This window comes from Trachemys scripta, chromosome 10 (genome assembly GCF_013100865.1).
Source record: "Trachemys scripta elegans isolate TJP31775 chromosome 10, CAS_Tse_1.0, whole genome shotgun sequence".
Classification (NCBI taxonomy): Eukaryota; Metazoa; Chordata; order Testudines; family Emydidae; genus Trachemys; species Trachemys scripta.
Window position 1 is genome coordinate 55,640,165 of NC_048307.1, and position 22,163 is coordinate 55,662,327.

Below are 22,163 nucleotides of genomic sequence, written 5' to 3' on the forward strand. Positions count from 1 at the left end.
AAGTTCTCTTCTTCCCCCACTTCCAGCTTTCCAGGATGTTCTTTTTCCCTTCTCAGAGTTAGGGATGTTCCCATTTTACATTGGCTAAGGAAGCTGACACAAATTCCTTTGCATCCCATTAATGTTACTCTGTCACCAAAGGGTTCAATGTCAAATGATGCAAAAGATCTTCTCCCTGTTTTCCTCTGCACAACTCCAGTCCCTGTCCACCTGGAGAATCGTGAGAGAGGAGGACACATAATTGAATCCAATTCCGTGGGTGGTTATTTAATCAAAAATAATTTCTTGCTGCACTTATTTTTAAAGAGAGTCTGCATCAGCAGAGTTGTAAAGCTCTGGAATCACTGCATCTCTTCAGCATACAGCACAGAAATTGTAGGATTGGACTCATGCTATTGGGGTCAGGGAATAAGATGTTATAAAATAAAGTTGCTATTGAAAACATTATCTTTCTCTAATTATATCTAGTCAACTAAAGGAAAACATTAAAACTTCTTATACATCTGCCTGTTAAAACTCAACCTTACAGTTTTGCAGATATGTTAAACCACTACAGGGAATGTCCTTCCATGTTTGTACTCTCAAGTTCAGATGAAGTCATTGCAGTCGAGGAGAACCGCTCCCTGCTCAAGATTTCACTCTGAATTCAATTGCTTTTATTAGTGAATTATATATAATTCTTCATCATATGTTTTGGTAGGTTATTTAAGTAGAAATTATTCTGTAATGTTATCTTCACATCCAGTGCTAACTATATATTTCCTAGTAGTGCAAGAGCAGGCTTGGAAAGCTAGAAAGCCAGGGTGTAGTTACAGTGCTTTGGAGAAATTCCTCTTGCTTGTTCAGCACCCGTTCTTGCGCGGATACATAGAGCATTAGTGCTGAATGGGGCCTGGAGTATCCTGTCCTGATCTGTGCACAGAAGGTTCACTCTCTGGAACACAGAGGGTGCTCCATATGTGTGGATTCCATGGAAGAAGGTGAATGAATGGCCTGGGGCAGTTGTAGATGGGCCAGGGAACATACCATACTCCTTCTGCCCCCCCCTGAAGCAGAGAATATGGCTTTGGGGGCTGTGCATTGTCTTCAACAGAACCCCCTTGACAGGGAGTCTGGGGAAGCTACAAGGCTGGTGCAGAGGGACTGGGTCACTCTGACATACCAGGGTACAATCCAGATGAATGAGTAGCTGTGTCACCTCTGTCCTGCAACCTGAGATGCCCTTTACAATGCCTTGGTGCTGTAATCTCCAGCTTGGACTGCTCTCAAACAACCTCCAGCATGTAGGACACTCCCAACTACGTAGAGGTGTGCTGCAGCCAGACAGCCACACCTTGCCTCTTACCAGCCTTAATCACCCGACGCCAAAGTGATTCGCGACTGACCGGTAGCTGTCTGGTGTTGCAAGCTTCCAGAGGGCTATGGCCACTCGCTTCTGGACAGTCAGGGCTGCTCGCATCTGGGTGTCCTTGCGCTTCAGGGCAGAGGACAGCAACTCACAAAGTTCAAGGAAAATTCCCTTCCGCATACGAAAGTTTCGCAGCCACTGTGATTCATCCCAGACCTGCAGCACTATGCGGTCCCACCAGTCCGTGCTTGTTTCCCGGGCTCAGAATCACCGTTCCACAGCATCAACATGACCCATTGTGACCATGATGTTCACTGCGCGGGATCCCGTGCTTTGCGAGAGGTCTGTGCCACTCTCAGACTTCATGTCCTCAGCGCGCTGCCGTAGCCTCCTCTCCCGATTTCTCAGCATCTGCCTCTGGAAAAGGTGGATGATAAGCTGCAAGGTGTTGACAATGGCCATAACTGCAGCGATGGTCGCAGCGGGCTCCATGCTCGCAGTGTTGTGGCATCCACGCTGTCACTCACCAGAAAAGTGCGCGAACTGATTGCCCGCCGGCGCTTTCAGGGAGGGAGGGCGGGCGGGAGTGACGGTTGGATGATGATAGTTACCCAAAACCACCCTCACCACATTTTTTTCCCAGCAGGCACTGGGGGCTCGACCCAGAATTCCAATGGGCAGCGGGGACTGCGGGAACTGTGGGATAGGTGCCCACAGTGCACCGCTTCCAATGTCGACGCTTGCCCCGTTAGTGTGGACTTACAAAGTCGAATTACTGTCCTTAGTGTGGATACACACGTTTGACTTTGTAATATCAATTCCACATATTCGATTTAAGTACAATCAAAATACTCTCGTAGTGTAGACATAGCTCCATTTAGGGTATCTAGACACTTCAACTTGAACACACTGGATTAAATAAAACAGTAAAACAAATGTATTAACTGCAGAGAGAGATTTTAAGTGACTATCAGTAATGAGGCGTAAAAGTCAGAAATGGTTATAAGGAAAAGAAAGATAAAACACTTACTGGTGCCTAGCTTAACAAACTATATTAGATTCAAAGCAAAGTTTTCTCACCACATGTTTTCAGCAGTCTTACTGACCAAACTCTTTAGGTCAGGGCCCCTCCCCCAGAGTCCAACAGCTGCTTTTAACTCTTCAGATGTAGTGAATGCGATGGGCAGGAAGAAAGAGAGAGGGGTGTCTTTCCCTTCTTTTTATAGTCCTGTCTCCCCTTTCCAGCTGGGAGCCAGGTGACAGGCAGTGTGTGTGGAAGGGAACTGCATGCTGTTTCTTTGGTGAGGTGTAGATTTTTGCCCCTGCCCCCTTTCTTGCCAAAGAACGTCCACTTAGCAGGCAATTGTCCATCAGCTTTGTTTACACCTGGCTGAGGCATCAGCTTGCCTTTTGTTGCTCAGGAACTGGTTTGGCAGCTCCCCAGACTTATCTGAAAAACATGCTTCTAGTCGCGATTTCAGCTTATAACGTCACATGTAATGCTGCTATGTGCATTTTGCCGTGATATCGATCAGCCAATTGAGTTTGTAAAATGCTACCTCACAAAACATGCCTTGTACAAAAATTATTACAACGGTGTGTAGGATGTGAACTCAGGGGTATATTGTCACAGCCACTGCACAGATGGACCTTCCCTCACAGGGTTTCTGTAGGTTTGGGAGTAGACTCTCAGTTATTCCCTGGGGGGAGAGGGAGTTGAATTTTGCCCCACAAAGCAACAATGGTGAGGAACTGTGTGAGGGGATCCTTGCTGAGAGTTCTTCCTGTAGTGATCTGGCCCTTGATTTGCCAGAGAGAAACACATCACTCATTCAGTGAACAGTAAAATAGAAAGAATTTAAAATTAACCAACACTCGGCACACACTTGATTGTTTTGCTAATATGATATTCATGTTAGCCAACTGATAAAAACTGTTTCCTGCACAGATGAAATATCCTAAAATGGTAATGTAGACACTGCTTAGCATGATATGTATAGTAGGCTCTACTATGTTTAAGGTTTCAAACAGGAGCATAGAGTCATGTGGGTTATAAGATTCTGTTAGTTCCCATTCATTTTTATATAAAGATGACATATATCTATATGAATTGACCTGACATTCAAATTTTATTTTAAACCAAAGGTCTTCAGCCTGCTAGGATTTGAAAATACCTTTAAGAGGTGATAGATTTTGCAACAGGCTTACGGATTTATGAGACTAGAATTTATCCTACTGTGGACAGGAAAGATATTGCCTCCTGGGATTAAATCCTCCTGTAATAGCTGCAGAATGACGCTGGCACCTGTAGTCTAGAATTATTAATATGCAGGGCATTGCAGATACTTTAACACAAATATTGGAAAGAATGTAGGGCAGTTTGTGCGTGGTTGAGTGGGAGTAATATTTCTTACACATTACAATGTACACACTTGCTTATGTATATTTTTAGGGGATAAAATGACTTACTGGATTTCTAGCTGTAACACTACTTTTTAAAGTAACCTTTTAACTGTTATGCTTTGAAAATATCACAAATAATATTTAAGGAATAGCTAAACTCCATTTGCATAGAATGGGTTAAGAACATAAGAATAGCCATACTGGGTCAGATCAAAGGTCCATCTAGCCCAGTATCCTGTCTTCCAACAGTGGCCAATGCCAGGTGCCCCAGAGGGAATGAACAGAACAGGTAATCATCAAGTGTGCCATCCCCTCTCACCCATTCCCAGCTTCTGGCAAACAGAGGCTAGGAACACCATCCCTGCCCATCATGGCTAATAGCCATTGATGGACCTATCCTCCATGAACTTATCTAGTTCTTTTTTGAACCCTGTTACAATCTTGGCCTTCACAAGAGTTTTAATTTGCTTATAATGTAGTCATAGCTTTGATACTGTTCTTTTAAAATTAATACCACTTGCATACGAAATTTCATTGTGTCTTGGATTGTAACACAGATTTCAGAAAACGGCAACAAAAATTATTAGTGATATGGAACGGCTTCCGTATGAGGAGAGATTAAAGCAGGTTTAAAACAAATAAAAGGAAGTATTTCTTCACACAACGCACAGTCAACCTGTGGAACTCCTTGCAAGAGGATGTTATGAAGGCCAAGACCATAACAGGATTCAAAAAAGAACTAGATAAATTCATGGAGGATAGGTCCATCAATGGCTATTAGCCAGGATGGGGAGGAATGGTGGCCCTAGCCTCTGTTTGCCAGAAGCTGGAAATGAGCGACAGGGGTTGGATCACTTGATGATTACCTGTTCTGTTCATTCCCTCTGGGGCACCTGAAACTGGCCACTTTCGGAAAACAGGATACTGGGCTAGATGGACCTTTGGTCTGACCCAGTAGGGCCATTCTTATGTTCTTATGTATTGGAGAGCATAGAATTAATGCAGTTAGAGAAAATGGCTTTTCATTCTTCATTTGTACATTATACAACATGTAAGTGATTTATTTGTGTAACAACATCCTCTGGCAAGGAGTTCCACAGGTTGACTGTGCGTTGTGTGAAAAAAATACTTCCTTTTGTTTATTTTAAACCTGCTGCCTATTAATTTCATTTGGTGACCCCTAGTTCTTGTGTTATGAGAAGGAGTAAATAACACTTCCTTATTTACTTTTTCCACACCAGTCATGATTTTATAGACCTCTATCATATCCCCCCTTAGTCATCTTTATTCCAAGCTGAAAAGTCCCAGTCTTATTAATCTCTCCTCATATGGCAGACACTCCATACCTCTAATCATTTTTTTGCTCTTTTCTAATTCCAATATTTCTTCTTTGAGATGGGGCAACCACATCTGCATGCAATATTCAAGATGTGGGCGTACCATAGATTTATATAGAGGCAATATGATATCTTATGTCTTTTGTAATGAGTTGTGCTTATTGATTTGTATCTACTTCATATTTGCAGTAAATTACAAAAAAGGATAAATAGCCTTAATTGTTTGCTTACCATAAAATAATTTTTCAGTAACCAGGATCCAGATTATCTGATGGAATCCATACGTCGGGAGAGGAGGGCTGTTTTTGTGTGTATCTTCCCTGGCCTGCACCAAAGGGGGAATGCTGCTTTTGTCTCCACAGGGGACTTATGTGGAAAGGGTTCTGCAGACTTTGAAGAAGAGCAGGGAACTAGCTTATTAGGATATCAATATACAAGTTAATATGCCCCCTTTTTTCCTTTCACTTTTGTATGTAATTTTAATAAGAAACTGTAATAAGTATCTGGATAAGTCACTAATTCCAGTATGAGGCTGAGGAAGAACACTTCATGGGAACTTCAATAGGGCACAACTCCCCCCACTTTTGGAGCAACACAGTCTTAAAGGGAGAAGTCACATTCAGCATGATACAGCAGGAGCAACTTGAAGGAGAGACCACTCATGTTCCCACCCCATCAAGCCCTGATTTCTACTTTTGGTAGAAATCTGCTTTAGCGAAGTTTGCCCTTTCCATGTAAATGGAGTTATTTCTATAGAGTTAATCAGTTTTCAAGACTCAATTCATTCAGTTTATGACACACGTTATTCCCCCATATGTGTAAACAACAGAGCTGCAAATAAATTTTAAGTTGTGTGTATACATCAGTGTGGACAATTTTAAACATAAAAATGTTATATATGAAAGAACCAAAATATAATGAAGTAACAGCACAAAGATGCTTGGCAGATGAGATACAAGTGGACCACAATGCACAAGTATAAACCACATGCCTAACTGAGTTGGACACATAATACACATAATACACTGCATAACATCTAGCTGATGGGAATGCAAGTCAACTACATTAAAATTCCTTTTCACTCTTGGTGTCATGAGATATTTATGTTCACCCTCACACTCAAATCTGAGGAGTAGCTAGAAATCTGCAATTTGTATGTACACTAGCTTACCTTCTGTCACAATTGCTTCCCAGATGTGCCTTTGTATTCAAAATAATCACTAACACAGTGGGTGCCCTTAGAAGTATCTAATAGTTTCTAATAAAAGGCCTGAGAAATCAAGTATGTTTATCATTCACCACAAAAAATTGCAGCTCCCAGGGCACTGTACACCATGAGAAGCCTTCTAATATTAAATGAATCATCTTATGATTCCTATATCTTGTATGGGGATCTATATCCTGCCCTCCCAGGGAGATGGTGACTTGATATTTCTTCCATCTTCTACTAATAATCAGTCTATGATCCTACCATAGATTATGCTTAGCTGTGTCCATGTCTCCAGCTCTAATGTTCAATCTCTTTTACTCTCTTTTTGTTAGGGCCAGTCTTAGAGCATGTCTACACTGGCAGAGTTACAGCGCCGGGAGTTACAGCGCCGCTCAGAGAGCACTGAAGGGAAACCGCGGTTGTGTGTTCACACTGTCAGCTGCCTGCGCAATAGTGTGTTCACACTTGCGGCACTTGCAGCGGTATTCGGAGCGGTGCACTCTGGGCAGTTATCTCACAGAGCACCTCTTTCTCTTCTGCCGCTAAGAGTTGTGGGAAGGCGGAGGGGGTCATGGGGCATCCTGGGGCCTGTCCCAGTGCCCCGGGATGCATTGCTTCACATCCCAGCAATCCCTGTGCTTCTGTCCGCATTTGGTGCCATCTTTCAATGGTTTGTGTATTGTATGCCCTGCCTCTTCGGGCTGCAGGAATGGATCCCAAACTATTGACCAGTATGCTGCTCGCTCTGACCAACATGTTACAAGTGGTAGTGGAGTTATTCCTTAAACTACAAAGGCAAGAGGGCTGTGACATTGATCTCGCCACGCATAGTAGCTACAACATGAGATTGCTTTTGGCATCAGAGAGGTGCTGACCACAGTGGAACACCGCTTTTGTGCTTGGGAAACAAGCACTGAGTGGTGGGATCACATCATGATTCGGGTGACCAGATGTCCCGATTTTATAGGGACAGTCCCGATATTTGGGGCTTTTTCTTATATAGGCTCCTATTACCCTCCACCCCATCCTGATTTTTCACACTTGCTGTCTGGTCACCCTAATCGTGATGCACGTCTGGGATGACAAGCTGTGACTGCAGAACTTTTGGATGAGGAAAGCCACATTCATGGAACTGTGTGATGAGCTCACCCCAGCCCTGCAGCACAAGGACACGAGAATGAGAGCTGCCCTGCCATTGGAGAAGCATGTGGCAATTGCACTGTGGAAGCTGGCTACTCCAGACTGCTACCGATCGGTCGCTAACCAGTTCAGAGTGGGAAAGTCAACCATTGGACGCGTGTTGACTGAAGTGTGCAGGGCCATTAATCGCATCCTGCTTTGAAAGACTATGACTTTCAGCAATGTGCGTTACATTGTGGATGGCTTTGCACAAATGGGCTTCTCTAACTGCGGAGGGGCGATAGATGGCATGCATATTCCAATTCTGGCACCAGACCACTTAGCCAATGAGTACATTAATCGCAAAGTGTATTTCTCAGTGGTTCTCCAGGCACTTGTGGATCACCATGGGCATTTCACAGACATTAACGCAGGCTGGTCTGAAAAGGTGCATGATGCACGCATCTTTCGGAACACTGGCCTGTTCAGGAAGCTCCAAGCAGAGACTTTCTTCCCGGATTAGAAGATCACCGTAGGGGAAGTCAAAATGCCCATTGTGGTCCTGGGAGACCCTGCCTACCTCTTAATGCCGTGGTTTATGAAGCCATACATGGGGCAATTTGACTGCAGCAAGGAGCAGTTCAACAACAGGCTAAGCAAGTGCAGAATGACTGTTGAGTGTGCTTTTGGCCATTTAAAAGCCTGCTGGCGTTGTCTCTAGGGGAAGCTGGACCTAGCCAATGACAATATTCCTATGCTTATAGTTGCGAGCTATACACGCCATAATATTTGTGAAGGGAAGGGTGAAAGCTTCACTCAGGCCTGGACCGCAGAGGCTCAGTGCTTGGAGGCTGAGGCTGAACAGCCAGAGACCAGGGCTACTAGAGGGGCGCAGCATGGGGCCATAAGGATCAGGGATGCCTTGAGGCAGCAATTTGAAGCCGAAAGCGACTATTTGTTGCTATGCTCAGGAGTGCAGTGCTTGTAATGCTAGGAGATGATTGGTGCAGATGATTCAATATATATGTTTAACATAATTGTATTTTGCTTTGCAGGGCTCTTTTTGCTTTTAATTAATAGAATAAAGATGTGTTGGTTTGAAAGCAAATTCTTTTATTAAAAAACAACAACTGGAGGAGAGAGTCAAACCAAAAAAAAAAAAACCACCAGCAGGGAGGGGGATGGAGGAAGGGAGGGTCCCGGGATGGCTAAAGATTTGTGTATGTCCAGGGATCATATCCATCTTTCTCCTTTGGAGTACAATGCAGCGGGTACTGTGCTTCAGCAGGGCCAAACTGCAGAGGGATGGGTGTTGAGTGCAGTGAGTAGTGGGAGTCCGCAGTGATGGGGGACTGATGGGGGAGGAGTGGAATGCTGCAGGTATAGACTGGACCCAGGAAGTTGATAACAGTGTATTGGCAGTGTCTGGGGGGAGCATGGGAAAGAGTTTTGCAACAGCGTCTGCAGGGGAAGGTGGGTGCAGAGCTGCTCAGTTTGAAGAGTTAGTATCACCAGGAGTGTGTCTCCTTGGCGCTCCGTAACCTTTAAGAGCCACTCTGTGGTTTCATTCTGGCGTGTTGCGTTCTCCTTTCAGTCTCTCTTCTCGCTGTCCTGCCACTCCTTCAATTCCTGTTTCTCGGCGGCGGAGTGCATCATAACATCATGCAGAAAGTCCTCCTTAGTTCTTCTTGGCCGCTTTCTAATTCTGCGTAGCTATTCAGCCACCGATAACAAAGAGGGAGGTTGGGCTCCCAAGGTCATCTCTGTGAAGTTTAAACACAACATTTTACAGAAGCAGTATTGTTTGCAACACACACAAGACTGATTCAGCCATTTAAAACACAGCCAGTATTCCCGCACCTGTCACTAACTAGCTGATCCCAGGCAAGCACACATGAGCCACAAGACCCCCAAAATGGTGAGTAGCCACAGAGGGTAAATCATTCTTCCTGGACCCTGCTGTACACTGGGCATGTGGCTCTTGGGGAGAGCCAGCACTGGGGGTGGGGGTGAGGGGGCTGATAATCATTCCTGTCCCCACTCTTTCCACAGGATGTGATCATTTATGGAAGATATCTTGCTGCTGACCCTCAGCAGTGACTCAAGGGAGGGTCTTCTCCAAGATGGTGTGCAGCAATGGTCCTCCACCTCCCGTGATGGCACAGTGGCACGGGAAAGTTACCGTTAATGGGGCAAGAAACAAAGCAGCTCTGCCGAAGAACCTGCGGCAGTGGATTGTCCAGTATCTCCATAAGAGTTTCCTGGAGATCTCTGAGGGAGATTCCTGTGAAGTGAGGGAGTCAATCAACAGCCTATTCCACTTATCAGACTAGGCATGTGGTGGGAGACAAGCCTGCTTGCTGTAACTCTCCTTCCCCTAACAACTCGCTTCAGCGATTCCCAAAATCAAATCCACTTGCCAGGGGGCTCCTCATCTGTTTGCGCTTTGCCAACATCCGACAGTTGTGATTGGCTAGCCTCCTCTGGGATAGAAAAGAGCTCCTGGCTGCATGCATCTCTGACCTCCAAGTCATCCTCTGCCTTTGGGTCCCTCTCCCCTGCCACATACTCATCCAAGATTTCCTCCTCCTGGCTTGGTCTACTTTGACTGGCATGCGAGCTACCAAGGTATCCACAGTGGTCTTCGCAGTGGAGGTGGGATCGCCATCAAGTATCGCATTCAGCTCTTTGTAGAATCGGCAGCTCAAGGGTGCCTCCCTCACCTTGTGGTAGGCATTCCACAGCTTCTTCACTTTGACCCTGCACTGCAGTGTGTCCCGGTCGTGGCCTCTTTCTGTCATGCATCGTGAAATCTGTTCATAGGTATCATAATTCCTACGGCTGGAGCGCAGCTGGGACTGGACAGCCTCCTCTCCCAAAATGCTGATGAGGTCCAGCAGCTCAGAGTGGTGATGACGGTTGGTCATCTGAGGGCAGGGTAGTAGAGTTCAAACTGATGACCAGAGAGGCAAGAACTGGCATTGTGGGACACCTCCTAGAGGCCAACCGCAGTGCGGTAATCGACCAGGGTGTAGCTCCGGCGCAGAAAGCTGTACGCCTCTCGTTGGGCTGTTTTTTTTTTTACAGCGCTACAACTGCGCAGTTTCTGCGCATTAAGTGGCTTGGCAGTGTGCACACCTTGGGAGTTACAGCGCAGAAAGCTGCTTTACTGCACAGAAACTTGCCAGTGTAGACAGGGCCTTATGTTTTGTAGCACCCCAAACAAGAGTGGTACCTAGGGTGACCACCTATTTTGCATTTTGAATGTCATCTAGCCAGCACCCAATATAGTGATACTAAGAATTAGTTGATGTAAGAAACCTGCAAAAAATCATATACTGTAATGCAAATGTGACTCTTGAATTGTGAATAAAACATTGTGAGGCATGCTGTCCCTTAAAAATAAGCCTTGTTCAGTACATTTCCTTGAAAAAATAGGTTGCTGTCAGAGTGTCAGTTCCCATCTTGCCCTCCCTTTCCCACTGCTAGAGAGAGAGAGAGAGAGAGAGAGAGAGGGAATAGTGGGTGGTGGGGGAAGGGTAGGCAACATTAACACCTGCCACTTTCAATGATGGGTGCTCAAGGTGCCATAGGCAGAGATATTACAGCTGTGAAAGTGATGCTGAACAGAGGGAAAAAACTGATTCTGAGCCTTGGATTAACTGAACCTTGGCATAGCTGGTGGTGGGAGGGAGAAATAGGTGTGGCAAGGCACTTGTATGTTATCTTTGATCATCAAGAATCTGGACCTGGGTGGGGACTAGTCTGTTCCCTCGCAGAAGCTAGAGCAGCCCTCAGGTTGCTCTAACTTATTCTGCTGCAACAGCCCATTGGGAGGGGTGAGGCAACTGTTAATAGTTATAGATCATGCTCCTTATTTGAGCTGTGTAATTTAGAGCTGTTCTACTGGTACTATTCCTCTTAGTGAGTTCCTTTATGCTGGGGAATTCCCAAGTAGTCATAGGGTTGCCAACTTTCCAATTTCTGAAAATTGGATACCCCTGTTCCTGCTGGGGAGCTATGTCCCGCCTGCCCGACACTCCTGGGGTGGGCTGGTTGCAAAGCACTAGAGCCTGCCAACTTCTGCCACTCGGAGTGAGCAGGTGACCGAGTTCCCAAGGAGCACTGCCGGGGGGTGGACAGGCTACTATCTGGGTGGTTATCGTGCCATGTATGGAGCCAGGACTAGCAGCCCAGCTCAGGCTGGCCCTTCAGGGGAAGAGACCACGCGTGGCGCAGTGCACTGAGTCCGGGCCCCTCTGCTACCAGGAGCAGGTGAGCAGAGTAGGGCCAGGGGCTGCTCTCCAAAATGCTCCTCTCCCAACATCTGCGCCCAATGGGTAGTGGACTGCCTCCTTCCTTCCCGTGGTCTCTCCGGCATGCTCGGGAAGCTTGCCCTCCCGTCGCCTGCTCTGCTCGCAGTGCCGCTGTGAACCTGCAGGCGCTCCCCTTCCCCAACCCTGGGCTAGCCGCCTCCTCAACCAGAGCCACCTCCTCGGCCTATGAAAGGCCCCCTGTAGATGCCGCTGAGGCTCTGGTCTTCCTGTCCTCTCGGTGGGGAGGCTGATTGTGGTTACTCTGGTAACCAGACTTTTAGTGTCCAGTTAGCAGTGCTGACCAAATACTGCCAGGTTCCCTTTTCAACCAGATACCTGGCAACCCTAAAGTCGTACCATTGTAAAAGAGCTACAGCAGAACCTAGACCTGGACCCAAAGAGCCAAACATGGCCCAAAAGACAGTACGTGACTCCCAGCCTTAGAGTATCCCTTGCTTTACCAATTGGTGGTCTTCTGAATTTTTTAATATAAAAAAGTATTGTATGTCTGATTTGTTTTGAAACAGTGCAGAGAAAACTTATTGGAAGCTGATGTGAAGCTCTCAGACTTCACCATTTGTAGGCAGGTATGAACCTCCTGACCTGAGGAGGGGACTGTGGGATTCGAGCTAATCCAAAATTTGTTGAATAATGTATCTAACTTCCCAATATTTTAAAGCAAATTATCCAATTGATTCTTTTCACCCATTTTCTAGCTATTTGTCTACCATACAGAGAAAATACGTCATCAACTATATCCATTGGCAATGGAGAGTATCTGTACGTCAAATGAAATATCAAAAAAAGGTATTTTGTTTTGCTCAGCTAGAGATGGGATATCTTTATAGTAGAGGTACATCTGTACCAGGGCTGGCTCCAGCATTTCTGCTGCCCCAAGCAAAAAAAAAGCGATCGGCAGCGGCAATTGGGAAAAAAAAAAAAAAAGCCGCGATCGGCGGTGGCAGTTCAGCGGCAGGTCCTTCGCTCCTAGAGGGAGTGAGGGACCCGCCGCCCCCAAATTGCCGCAGGTGCCGCCCCTCTCCCTTGGCCACCCCAAGCATCTGCTTGTTAAGCTCGTGCCTGGAGCTGGCCCTGATCAGTACCAAAACCCCACAGTCAAACACTCCCAAACTTTATTGGGAAAGGGGAAGGAAGGGTAATAATCTGAACTCTGACCCAGATCTGATTTTTGGGGCTTGAGGCCATCTCCAGTTAATATCATAGAGAACCTGGGGAAGGTCATATTAGGAAAGTCCTGTTTGTCCTGATTCTTTCTCTGCTGCTGACTGTAGGAGGGCCAGGGAATAGGGGAGAGGGTAATCATGTTAATGAGTGGGGACAGCTTGCTGAGGCCTCTCAGACCCCAAAAGCGGACTGGGCTTCCCTTCCTCAAACGCCTGGAAGCTTTGGTTATGCGCCATGCAGAGTCCGGGGCGGCTGGGGAGGAGGCGGTATCTGCTGCTATTCAGCTTCCCGGGTTCATTAGTAGTCTCCGTGTGTGGCTCTCCTCTGAAGCAGTCACACAAAAGAGCTGGTGCGGCTGGTCCCGGTCGGTCTGTGGGGAGCAGGAGTGGCGGCGAAGGGGCGGCATAGTCCCAACCCAGGTAAGCGGGGGTGAGGAGGTAACACCCCGGCAGCCAGCCCTGCACTGGCGCTTGCTGGGGCTTTGCTCCCAGAGAGGGGTCAGCAGAGAAAGGGGCCGGCCGAGTGAGGGGCTGAGTGAGAGCCTTTGTGCCCCAGGCACGGGGAGGAGGGAACCGCTGTAGACACCTCGCCCGCTGGGAGCTCCCTCAGGAGCGGGGAGTAGGATGCTGCAGTGCTGGCAGGGAAATAGTGTGTGGAAGCCCCTTGAGTGCCTTGCAGTGTGTTTGTGTGTGGGGAGGGGGTTAGATGCTGCATGCAAGTCCCACTCCCCCACCCCAAGCTCCTTGCAGTGTGTATGTTTGTGTGGGGGGAGGGGACCTGACGCTGCATGCAAGTCCCATTCTGTTTGTGTGGCAGATACTGCATTCAAGTCCCACTCCTCTACCCTGACTGAGCTCCTTGCAGTGTGTGTCTGAGGGAAGGGGCCAGATGCTGGATGCAAGTCCCTCTCCCCTACCCTGAGCTGCTTGCAGTGTGTGTTGAAGGGGGAGGGGGGCAGATGCTGCATGCAAGTCCCATTCTCCTACCCCGAGCTCCTTGTCCTAGTGGGATGCTGATAACAGGATATTGCATGTAGTCTCTCCCTCTCCCCTAAACCAATCGACCAACCACATTTTAGCTCCAGCTAGTGGGGGGAAATTAAGCTCCTTGAAAGGGGTCTGTGGGGCGGAGAACTGCCCGCAGTGCCACCCTTGCAGAGCGAGGATTTTGCTGCCACCAAATCTCATCCCCATTCTCTCGCTATTGTGGAGGAGGAAACCAACCCTGCCAGCAGTGCAAAGAGAAGCCAGATTGGAAAGAGACTCCAACAGGAAGAGTGTAATTTTACTAATATGATAGTTTATTTAATGTGTAGCAGCTGATGAGAGAGGGCATTGCTTGGTCGATCTGTTGCTATGATTGGGAAAGGTGATGGTATTGATGGTATTTATATAGCTGTGTCTGGTGCAGGGATGGATTCAGAAGATGTTCTCTGCCTGGTACAGAAGTGCTTTTCTTTCTTTCTATTGTGGTAACATAGTGGTGGCAGGGAAGCTTTAATACAGCTGCCTCATTTCAGTCAGATGAGAACTAGAAATGGAAAGTGTTTATATCCAGAAAGTTGCTGCTGCTGGGATCACCTTTTTCTCTGACTGCAGTCAATGCTGTATTCTGTTTTTTCTATTTTGTGCTTCTATCCCTCTTCTACTAATTTATATATGCAAATATTTTAGAGTGTAACTTTTACAATTTTTGTTATTACCTCATTATCTAATATTTTGTCTGGAGTGTGTGTATATGTACACTTGGAATGTTTATATAGTGTGTGTATGTATATTTAATTGTCAGTACCTAGCTCTAAAGTAAGTGTGTGTGTGTGTATCTCCACACATTGCTCATCCACAGTGCTGGAGAATTCAGAGTTAATTTGTTTTAAGATCGAAAAACACAGAAGAGAAGTCTTCATGTGATGCACCCCTCTTAGAATTTATATTTGTTTCTGGTTTATCATGCCTCCAGTGTAGCAACTGAATTAGAGCTTTTGATCAACTTTTTTCCCCCCCTTCTCCTTCATAATGAGGTCTGGAGGGAAAAGCTACTCAATTAAAAATTCTCCACTTCATTTTTCTTAGAGTAAACAGTGTGACAAATTATAACATGATTTCCCCCCTCCCCTCCTTACCAGCTTTACTATGATCAGATGATGGGTTTTTGATATTGCCAGAGGGGAAGAGGGGGTCCTGTGTGTATGAGGCTGAATGTTCAATAGGGAAGAATTGACATGCTTTGCCTTAACAATTGGCAGTCTGTACTTTTTGATTTTCAAAGTTAGTTTTCTCGGTACCCTTCTGTTGGTGGTTATATATAGCAAGGACATAAAAGGAGAATTCAAAAGTAAGGTTTTCTTTTTCTTATTTCTATGTAATATAATCTTTATATAGGTATACTTTATAGTTGCTTTTTATTCTGCCTTGAGATGGTTTAAAAAGACCAACCATCTTAGCTTTGCAAACAGGCTGTAGTAATTTAAGTGATGATTTTCAATCATCCTAGCCTGTCAAGATATTCACCAGAATATCACAGGAAATGGTGGTGTTTTTGCAGGAAGGGTATTTTAGGCATTTACTGATTTTATTGCTCAACAAATCTTATTAGTTCTGCAAGCCAGTGGAACTATAGATAAAAGAAGATAACCGCTACAAGGCATCTTAATTTAACTTGGATATCTGTAGTGTGCAGTATATATGGCATATAGTGATAAAATAGTAAAGGATTTTTGTAAATATTTTGATATTCTTGTAGTTTTCCATGCAAGACTGTAAGCCATCCAGGAGTTATGGCTATGATATGTGCAGATACTTGTCTACATCTTGATTTTTCTGATTTTAGCCGACTGTACTGAGAAGCTATGTTTCGGAAATGAGTTGTCTTATTGGCTGGGGTTAAAATGGAAAACTCTGAAACTGACACTTCTCAATATGTCTGAGTTGTACAGACCTTTCTTAGGAACATGCAAAGAATTACATATGTTTTTCTCCTATTCCTTCTACTGTGTTTAACTTCATCTTATTACTATAGATAGGTGGGAAAAACAGCTGTCCTGACACTCTTTGTGTTAATACATCTGCTGGTCTCTATGGATGTGTTTCTTTCTTGCAGACCTGCTCTTCATAGGCTCTGGCTCCTTGAGACTTAAACTTGCATTTTCTAGTATATTAGCCCCTCTTCTTTCTGCTTTTAAACTAATGTTGCTGACTAGAAGCAACCTCATTCATGTCAAAAAGAGGCAAACCAAATTAATCATAACCTTTTCCCCTTCCCCACTTGCTTCTCCTGACCTTTTAAAGTCATTTTAAAATGTTTAGAAAACATCATTGCCATCATTGGTGTAGGATGGATGCTCTAGATGAGAAGAGTTAAATGAGATCTGTGATGGGAACTCTTCAAAACTGAGCTCAGTTTTGGGGAAACAAACTTGTTTTGAGATGGAAAACAGCATAAAAATATGCCTCCCTGTGTCATTCTGCCTCTGTTTGAGGTGGAGCACAGATGTCACAGACTTTCACCCACTGTGCTTGATGAGGAGCCGGGCATGTGCCAAAAAAGGGCTTTTGCTTTTCATGGCAGGGAATATAGCTTTGGTTAAACCTGCCCAAATAGCATATCCAAGAATGTTTCTCACTGCTGCTGATTTTCTCCCCTGCTGCCCCTCATCCGCCCATCAACAAAGGCAACTTCGCCAACCTAGTGAAAGGATAGATTGTTCCTGCATGATATGTACTAGTTTATGTGGAGAAACATGCAACATTAAGCTTTGTTTCTCTCCTTAAAGAAACCTAGTGGGATGGTCTCAAAGTTCATGCCCAAGCTCTGGTTGGTCAAAAGAATTAGTTCTAATTAGGCTTCAAGCACCTAAGCAGTTTATACTACCATGCAAGAGACACCAACATCACTAAGTTTCTTTATTTTTGTAACACTTATTTTTTTCCTGTAATCCTTTCATCCTTTTCCTTTCTTATATATAGGGACTTGCTTAAAATACATTAAAAAATTATTCAGGGATCAAGAGAGACAAATGACATAGTAGGTAGATAAATTGCTTGACTTTTGGAGGCATTTATAGCTCAAAATAGGAAAGTTTTCCTTCCTCCTCTTCCATCTTTAGCTGAAGAAAAATGAATTTTATATATAAACATTTAAATGCATGAACTGGGGGGACACTCGGGTCCTCATCATGATATCTGATATATGTTGCACTCTGATCCGCCTTCACCAGATTGTAGGATTGAGACTTTTGTTTGAAATGTGTAGCTCTTGCGTTAATAATATTCTTGTGATTCTCAGTGATACTTCAGCAAAAATAAGCAAAAACAGAACAATTATCTAGTGATTTCAGGTACAGAGTTCAAATCCTGTTTAGGTTATGTTTTTATGTTAAAGAAATCATATTACTCTGCTCTGTGTCAAGTTTCAACAATTATCTTTATTATTCAAAAATATTTATTGACCAAAAATACATTTCTTTTGGTTGAAGAACCAAAATAGAATGTATGCGTCAGTCTTACTCCCCAAGGCATGAATAATTTGTGTCTACCCTCTACTATTCAGCTTTTTCTGACAGCCCTGAGGACTTTCCCCTAAGGACAAATGTGAAGATGGAGAGGGGAGTTTGAAAATAGGGTTCTGGTAGCCTTGCCTGTGTGTCTCAGTATATCCAGATAACATTCTTCTGAACATTTATCTAGATAAATTTCTGGATGGTTAGCCAAACACCAACACGTCTGAAAATACTCTGACATCCACCAGAATGCACCCCAGTCCTGCCATTTTATCTGGAGAATTGTACCTGGGGTAGTCACCTTCGAGCAGTTGGCAACTATTTGAGGGTAATTTGTGTCTAGAAGGTTATTACTAACAACTTGGATAGTTAAGTGATTGCGAGCCATCAGGTACCCAGATAAGGTTTTATCACCTGTACATTAATAGCTTGTCTCAACTCTAACAAAAGTCAGTGCTCATTGGCAAGTTTTTTCCATTGTATTTATTTAACTTTAATAGGCTCTCTCTGGTGTCTGATATTGTATTGTGGGAGATGCTCAAAGGCACAGGGTAGTTCACTGTGCATTTGCCATTGACTTTCAGTGAGAGCTAGGTGTCTAACTGCACATCATGCCTTTGAAAATCTCCCCCTCATCTTTACAGTTTCCCATAATCTATTTTGGATGTTGTGTATTAAAGTTTTGATTGAGACTTTTCTACCTGAGCAATTGCGTCTAATAAAATGCTACTTTGTCCTCTTCTAATGCCTCTTTGCCCGAAGATCTCGCAGTCACTACAGAATAGGGGTCTGACCCTGCAAACCTTTCCCTCATGGAATTCCACACACAGGAAGACGGGTCTTGCCAGATCCAGTCCTATGGTATTTTTGAAGTAACTTCAGTGAGAGTCTTGCCTCATTATAAAGCAGAGGTCCCCAAACTGTGGGGTGCACCCCCCCTGGGGGGACACAGAGGAACGTTCAGGGTGGGTGCAGCTAGGGTTGCCAATTTTGGTTGGACATATTTCTGGAGGTTTCATCACATGACAAAATATTTAATTAAAGATTAATCTCTAGTTCCTGGAGACTCCAGGACAATCCTAGAGGGTTAGGTGTGGCTGGGACCTGAGCCAGCCCCCACAGGGGGCGGGGAGGGAGTGCCACCCAACTCCGCCTTTGGCCCCACACCCCCAGATGTGGCCCCTGCCTTGGCCCCCTTACAGCTGTCCACATCTCCCCTGCTGCCAGACCCGGTTTGGGCATGGACGGGTAAGGGGGCCCATGAGGTAAAAAGTTTGGGGATGACTGTTACAGAGGTTGGATTGGCCCCATTAGCTGTGTCCCGCAGCACACTTGTAAGGTGGCTAAAGGAAATGTAGTGCTCACTGACTAACTGAAATGCAGTTACCTCTGCTGTGATTGTGAAACAAAGCAGCTGCAGCTCACAGCAGCCTTATAGAACAGGTTTTAGGGCATGAAGTGAGGAAGAATAACAACACTGTGTCCAATTGAAATGGCAAAGGAGTATTTAGGAAAGCAGAGAGTTATTGGCTACAATGGAATTGGTTCAGGCAGGGAGGGGGAGAAATGCTGATCCCTTGTTCAGTGGCATTTAAGACTTCAAATTAGGTTGTCCAAGAAAACATATTTTTTTAGGGTGGGTGGCAGGGATGGTTTGGTCCCATTCTTTCAAGTAAATTAAAATGAGATATTGTTGCTGCTGTGATTGTGTAAAAAGCATTTCTCTGCTTTCTGCTTCTTCTGCTTTTGTTTGTGTGACAGCTAAGTGATGATCTTTGATGACTGACTTTGGTACGCTGGCCTGACTTGCCGCTCAGTATACACGGTCAATACCCTGCAAATAAACCTCTTGCCTCAAAGGTGTCATCAAGAGCCTAAAGTTGCCTTTTGGGGATTTGAATAGTAAAATTCAGAAATGACTTTCAAAATACATTTTGTTTAATCCTTTTCTTGTTTGAAATCCAAACTCCAGCTTAAGGTTGTGCCCAACACAATGCACAACATGGAGTGTCGTGTGTGTGTGTATGTATATGGCTGAACATAATTTGACAACCTGTATAATGTCTTTTTGCCCAAGGATCTCACAATCAGGCCAAATTCCGGCCATCCAGTACTGATCTGACTCTTTAGCCTTGATCTCAAAAACTCCTAAAACTGTTTTTCATCCCTGCATGATGCCAACAGTTGTCCCAGATTCTAAGTCTACTATGTCAGTAAAGAGTACAAGGTTTCTTGTCCTGCATAAATGTGTTGTACATCGATTGGTACTCAGCTACAGACGTGTCAGTGCGTACACAGTAATAAACTTAGCCTTCTGTAGAGAAACAATGTGTGTGAGGTAATATCTTATATTGGACCAACTTCTCTGAGAGAGAGAAAAGCTTTTGAGCTACATAGAGCTCTTCTTCAGGTCTGCATGGCTCGAAAGCTTCTCTCTTTCTCTCCAACAGAAGTTGGTCCAAGATATTACCTCACCCACCTTGTCTCTCTGATATCCTGGGACCAATATGGCTATAAGTACACTGCACTAGCCTTCTGTATGCATTTCTGAGACACTGCAATAGCCCCTCTAAAGTCTGTCTTTCATCCTAACATAATATGTCAAGATTAAAGCTATTTTTGGCCTGCAAGTTCAAGTATGTGTGGTTTACAAAAATACAACCCTCTAAGGCTTGGTCTACACTACCCCCCTAATTCGAACTAAGGTACGCAACTTCAGCTACGTGAATAACGTAGCTGAAGTTCGAAGTACCTTAGTTCGAATTAGTTCGAACTTACCTTGGTCCACACGCGGCAGGCAGGCTCCCCCGTCGACTCCGCGGTACTCCTCTCGGCGAGCTGGAGTACCGCAGTCGACGGCGAGCACTTCCGGGTTCGACTTATCACGTCCAGACTAGACGCGATAAGTCGAACCCAGAAGTTCGATTTCCAGCCGTCGAACTACCGGGTAAGTGTAGCCAAGGCCTAAATCTAGAAGCAAATGCTGAGCAACTGTAAGCAGTATATGATGAGGTGGCAAACTTTGGATCTCCTTGTTGCATTTTATGGAGCTGTTGTAATATCTTGTGGACATATGATACCATAGGGAAGTTCTGCAGATCCATTACAATGGTTCTTATTCCTTGCAGCTCTTTAACAGGTCTGATTTCTGCCTCCAATAAGGCAGGCTGGGAGTGATCACATCCCTGAAATCCAGCTAGTGTAAATTAACCCCAGTTGCTGCAGGAAGGCTTTACCAGATGTTCTGCTCAGAGCAACAAGAGAACAAACCAACCAGAATGGATCCTCTTTAGTTAGTTTATTAAATTCTAAGCATTACTGGGTTGTTACTTAGCCGTGGGGCTCTGCAGCAAACACCACCTTCTTGAGACAGCAGGTTCCAGCACAACATGTTTGGACAGGCCTCTCTGGCAGGAGCACTTCATGGACAACCAGAGGGATAGAGAATTTGACAGAAATGCCTGGGCTAATTGGAATTCTGCTAAACATCACAGGTCAGCTGTTACCACACCTGCCGGACTAATGGGACCCTGCTCGTGCTGCAGGTTGGCTGTTGCCACGCCATTTTTTTTACCCCTTTCCTCCAGAGCTAGTTGTGTGGATGAGAGGAAAATGTACCAGACATGGAGGAATGAGCAGATAAGGAGTCTCTTGACTCAGTGCTTATTTCTGACTATTTCCCCATACCTTTTAACAAGGTGTGAATCAACCTTTATGTAACCCTGCTTGACTCACTGTGGGATTTAATGAGTTGAAATAGCTGCCACATGCAGGGCCACCGAGAGCGGGTTTGGGCCCCGGTGAAAATTTTTTTTCAGGCCCCCCAGCAAGGGCGGACCAGCTAAACAGGGCCGACGAAGGGGGTTGGGGGGAAGCTGGGTCCCGGGCCCCCTTCCGGACTGCCGGGCCCCGGTAATTTGTACCAGCTTCCCCCCCCTTGTCGGCCTTGGCCACATGTGAAGGCTTCCCTGCACCCCTCCCTCAAACACACTTAGGGATCACCTATAAAGTTTAAGGAGCCTTCCTAGGGATCATCTCAAGGGTGAACATTTCTAGTGTTCCACTTACTTCTGTAGTACAGGCCTGGGGTTAGAACTCACCAAGGAAGAACCTCAGAATCAGTGTTTTGACGAAGAGTAATTTGAAAGCATTCTCAGGAGTATTATGTGGACTCTGTATTCCTTCATATAGGCCTTCTGTAAAAGGAAGTGTGGGATGAAGTGGGGGAGAAGGGGAGTTAATCTGTTTGCAAGAAACCTGTTCTGATTGGCATCAACTGTTGGGAGTATCAGTCTAGTGTCTGGTAAAAGACCTGGCAAGTCGTTAGTTAAAAGAATAATATAATAATAAAAGCAAGGTCACTTCAGCAGCGCTTCTTACATCTGTTGCCTCCATGTCTTGTGCTAGAGCCAGGCCTGCATGGTCAGACTTCCATTGTGAGATTGCATCCCCACCTCCCCATTATCCTTACTGAGATTTACAGTAAGAGCAATGAGCTGTAACTGTCTCTCAACCACAATGCCAGCTCTGCCTGATGCTATGAAAAGCCAAACCCCAGGCAACTGGTAACTTAAGCGTCCCATTGGGCAGGTGTTGTGGTGACTATGAATAGATTTGTCATGGGAACCCCATTTAAAAATAAAAATAAAAATCTGAGGCCTTGCAGCTCAAAAAGAAATTTAGAATTTATGGGTATTGAAAATCCTTTGATCCAGCCTAAAATTAGTGGCGGTATGTCCAGCTTCCT

At 45.1% G+C, this 22,163-nt stretch overlaps 1 protein-coding gene across 7 annotated transcripts in view; it reads left to right on the plus strand.

Annotated features, from left to right (window-relative positions):
- The window catches only part of APBA2 (amyloid beta precursor protein binding family A member 2), a 322,283-nt gene that overhangs the window by 21,294 nt on the left and 278,826 nt on the right, over positions 1 to 22,163 (plus strand). For 3 of the 7 annotated variants that reach the window (XM_034784916.1, XM_034784915.1, XM_034784919.1), the window contains exon 1: positions 14,023 to 14,196. The exons of 1 other annotated variant lie outside the window; for it this stretch is intronic. The gene's annotated coding sequence lies outside the window, so the exon portion shown is untranslated. Of the gene's footprint in view, positions 1 to 12,459; positions 12,541 to 13,238; positions 13,338 to 14,022; positions 14,197 to 22,163 lie in introns of those variants that run through there. 3 more of the 7 variants (XM_034784914.1, XM_034784920.1, XM_034784917.1) reach the window with 2 other exon arrangements.